Genomic DNA, 5343 nt, shown 5'->3' on the forward strand with positions numbered 1-5343 from the left:
ATGTCATATTATATTTGGAGAAAAAATTTTTAAATATTTATTTTAAAAGAGAAAAAAAAAATACAGCCAAACACAAAGCTTTTTTTCGCTATGCAATGTGACAGCCTCATTGTAAATTTAGTATTTTGCTGTTGTTCTATTGTATTTTTGTGAATTTTACAGATATAGATCACGTAGTAAACAATGATTTATCCACCAACTCTGAAAAAAATTTACTCAAGTTTACTCATTGACTAGTACTAAGACTTACTTATATTAGTCTTTAAGTATGAATGTTTCGGGTAACTTTATGAAGCGGGGCACTAAAGTCCAATTAGACTTTGAACAATTATATTTTTTTTTTAAATTTCTAGGCGGGGTAAAATGAGACACCCAAAAATCAAACAGGTGCTGCAATGTCTTATTTTTAATTTGTACGAAAGGGGGAGGAATTTTACGAAATAATAGTTACATTATTCAACCAATGCCAATATATAAAATTAGGTTCAATTTTATGGGTACATTTTTTCTAGATATTCTACTGTATATAACCTTGAGCTGGTATTTTGTCAAAAATGATCATCGGCAGAGTTGGAATAACTATTTATTTAACCTATCTTTTATAATATAGCCTTTTTAACTTAATTCACTTTTTAATTTACTATTTTTTTTATTGTTTACACTTTTGCCAGGACTCACAATCAAATTTTTTTTATCCCACCCACATGTAAGCTTTTATAGAAGTTATATAAAAAAACTGTTGAATTTAACTTAAAATTAACAAGACATCTTATAAAACGTATACTTAAATTATGTTAAGGTCTATATAACCAAATATATAACGTAAGCAAAAAACTATGAAAGAAAATACTTCTACGCGTATTATGGATTCCCTTTTGATAGTAACATAGTAAGGATTGAGGTGAAGGCTGATTATACAATTTTTGCCTTCTACTTTCAAATATTGTTATTAAAATTTCTTAACTTCACATGTTTTTGAGATATCGGTGGTGATTCTTTTTACCCGCGCCTTTTAGGTCCTGCTCTACTCTACGTAGTACTTAATACTTCACGTTTTAGGCGTTTAGGCGTTTAAATAATGTTGAGATTATACTATATAATTTATTATTTTCTTGCAAGACGAATGATCAATTTTTGATTATGTATCATAATAACCAAAATAAATATATTAAAAATAAAATTAAAAATATAAATGCAATATATAAAAATATGTTAAAATTACAAATTACTCTGTCCTCAACTTTTTTTTCTGTAAAGTACTTATTGCCGCAAGAAATTAAAAATATTTGTAATTCTGTCTCCTTTTTTGCCGCGACTTTTCCTCTCAAGTCTTCCATAATAAACTCTATTTCCATTAGATGATTAACTACTTGTCTAAAAGTCGACGTTCCGGAAGATTTTCGTTGCAAACAGTCGTCATTTCACTCCAATATGTCTGGTAGATATTAATTGCAGCAGAAAACTTACTGTCGTTAGTATGGAGGAAACATCGGGCAGATGTCAATGAAGTTGATAGATGAAAATAATGAAAGCCGGGGACAAAAGAAACGACATATCAGATTCTAGCATTTCTCTAATGACTTCGACGACTTGTCGAATGATTCTTTTTAAAAATGTTTGCTTAACAAAAACAACGTTTAAAGTTAGAATTATATAGGTATAATCGATTTCTTGGTAATGTAGTTCTCTAAAACTATTCATAGATCTTCAACATTCACTTTAATTTGATAAATGCTAGTTTTGTTTTTTTAGCGGATATATACTAGTATGATACTAGTTCAATAGATATCACATTGACATATTTTTTTAAATAACACCTCAATATAATTTCGTAAGTATCTTCTGATAATTGAATTTGTGAAGTTATCAAAAATAGTATGCATTCGACGTTTTATGATTTTAATTAGAAAAGATTTATATTATTAAAATATATTTCTACCAATTATTAACTGAGTGATAAATTTGATTATAATTTTATCACTTGACTAAACTATATCTATTAGTATCTATTTGTAATTACCTTTGTTTTACATTGTTTAAAACAGTAACGTTAGTGTTTAAATAATATAACTTCCACTTTTTAAAAAAAGATATTAACGATATCAATATCAAACATATAACAATCCCAGTTAATTTTAAATGTCAATTTCTTCGTTTAATATTTTATTATAAGATTTGTTAATTAATTTTAAAATATTATTAGAGTTAGTATTTATCATCTGATTTTCGAAAATATATTTTTTTTGCTTTTATGTCAAAAATCGTTTTAATTGGATTTTTATATATTTCGAATAACATATTATACCACAAAATGTCATATTTTAATTAAAAGTAGATTATTCATTTTCAAGTGATAATTAACTCACTGGGTGTTAACTGCCAATAATACTGAAAAAAAGTGCAAGTGGCATTTATTCCTTTATAAAAGTTATAAAGTTATATTTCATTTCAGGATGAATCGGGCAATGAGTTGTATCATCATACAAATTTTACAGATCTTTGCCAAAAACTAATCAGAACGATTTTAAAATAATATATTTTGTACGGTTTTTAACTTATAAATCATTTTAGGATTTTTGCACTTTTGCTGTATTTTACTGCTAAATTTTAAAGAAAAAGTAATCAACGAGTCCTAATCAAGTTTAATTGAACGGATTTTAATTTCTTGAAATCGTGAAACCATTTTTGAGAATGTTGACAACAGTCCAAAATATTGTATCAATAAGGAAACATGTTAGCAAACTGCTAATAAAATTGACAAAATTGACGAAAGATCAAAATTTTAGTCTAATAAGGAAATGTGTGTATTAATAGGAGACTGATAATGGATTAGACAAAATTGACGAAATGACAAAATTTTGGCACAAAGGGAAACATGTGTGTTAACAGAAGACTGATAATAAAATTGACAAAATGCCAGAATTTTGGCCTGATAAGGAAACATGTGAATTAATAGGAAACTGATAATAAAATTGACTCAATAGAGTCTCAATAGAGAAACGTATAGTGTATTAACTCCTATTGATTAGTAATAGGTGATTGATAATATAATTGACAAAATTGTCAAAAAAAAACAGAATTTTGGCTCAATAGGAAAACATGTCTATTAACAAGAGACTGATAGCAAAATTGGCAATAGAATTAATCTTAAATAGTAATTATGCATTGAGCATTATCGTGTTACATATAATATTGCCAAAACATCCCCATTTCTTCGTCAAACAGCTGACGTGTAAAATTCTGGATATAGAATCTGTGTTTATGTGACTCTATCTTCCAATAAACATTGACTTTCGCATGCGAGTATACTTTACAAAAATCAATATAGGAGCGTAGTTGTATTTAACCCCTGGTTTAATAACGAGCACATAGTGTGCACACAATACCCCGTTCTACTTGTGTCTTATAAGGGAAACAGACGGCGGAGGGCTGAGGGCTGAGGGTTGAGGGCTCAGATATTACCGACTGTAATAAGTCAACACGTGAAATAGCTAAAACGCGAACGACTGATATGCCATCAATTCCACACTGCTCGAGGCTCTAGTTCACCTATGCTTATACTCATACACATATACTTATATACACACACACACACACACATATATATATATATATATATATATATATATATTAGGGTGGTCCTTAATGTGGACATTTTTGAATTTCCTTGCTCCCAAGGGCTCAAATGGTTCCAAATTGATAAAAAGCAATCCTCTGAAAGTTTTAGCTCTTAATATTAACTTTTTAGATAGAGCGCAATTCAACCAAAGTTTTATATGGAAATAGCACAAAACAAATTTTCAAAAATTTTGCAGAGCGTGGAATTTTCAATAAAAAATGACACAAATTTTCACTTTTAATTCAGTTGTCGCTAAGTTAAAAAAAAAATTTTTTTTTAATTTTTGAAATTTTTTCATTGCTATTTCCATACGAAGTTTGATTGAATTGCTATCTAGAAGTCAGAAACTGAAACTTTCAGAGAATTTTTTTACACCCTAATATATATATACATTGGTATCCCGCCTTACGAGCTTAATTCGTTCCAAAACCACGCTCGCATGTCGAATTTCTCGTATCTCGAAGCAATTTTTCCATATAAATACAGTAAAATGTCATTAATTTGTTGCAGCACAGTGGTTTCATTAATAATTGCTAAGTTCAAATACATATTCTGCAAAAATATAGCAATTTGCTAAATAAAAGATGACTAAATTGTTATTATATTAGTTTTTACGTCTGAATAAAAAACCATCCATTGAGCATTGTTTTTTTCTTCCACTGATTATATTGCGAAAATGAGTTAGGCAAGTTTCGTCAAACAATTTTGCCTGCTTACATTAGAATATTTTTGTAAAGGAGGGAATCTCCAAGTTCACCAATTTTGAAAATTTGAAATTCATAGTATTACTTTCTTTAATTATTTTAACAATGCACACTCTTCTAACTCGAATTCTAATTTAGATAACAAGTTTAATTATTATGAGCTTAAATTATTTACTTTCTGTTTCTGAGCTAACACTCTGTATTATATAAAGTTTTGTATCAAACTTTTTATTTGCAAATCGTCCGCATTAGTAAACATCATAAATATGTTTTTGATCGATATTGCTAATTGACATTCAAAAAAAATTTTAAACTTGATAAAACTTGTGAATTATTGCCTACTTTATTTTTCTAAAATAAATTTTACTAGATCGTTAATATTTAAGCTTAAATTGGTTTATAATTAATTAAGACTTGAAATTTAAAAACTAATAGTTTCAATAAAAATTTTCTTTGCAGAAAACTTCAATGGACAGAAATTAAAAAGTACAATGCTAACACAAAATCATGAGCATCAAGGATAAAGTGCACAGAAAATCTTCTTAACGACATTTATAACAATGTTTTTGCTGAAAATATAATCAATTAAGGGTAAAAATATAAAAGGGCGGTAAAATCAGACAATATATCAGATTGTGATTTAATCAGAAAATGATTAGAATGCTTCTCAATAGAAGATAAAATTATCCGAGAAGCAATAACGTGAACTTATATAGCGAATTCGTCGATTTCTGTCACTTTTAATTAACTAAAAGGATTATAATGGGATTTCAATTGACTCTACTAACAATAAGTGATGTCTTGTAGTGATTGGTTTTTCGTTTTTAGTGCAATTTTCAAAAATAATTTTGCCTGTTTTTAGTCCTTATTTAGTCCTTATTTATAAATTCTTTTGTGGCAGCATAGTGCATTTGTGCAAGTTTTGCAATTATAGTCTTACAATTGTTAGTGAAGTGTAGTGAAAGCTCGAAGCTGCTGTTGCTCCTGATTCAGCTCCTGATAAGCTCTCTTCTGGAAATC

Source organism: Ctenocephalides felis, unplaced genomic scaffold (assembly GCF_003426905.1).
Source record: "Ctenocephalides felis isolate EL2017-DRISC unplaced genomic scaffold, ASM342690v1 CF-g0.4_SCAFFOLD_01886, whole genome shotgun sequence".
Lineage (NCBI taxonomy): Eukaryota > Metazoa > Arthropoda > Insecta > Siphonaptera > Pulicidae > Ctenocephalides > Ctenocephalides felis.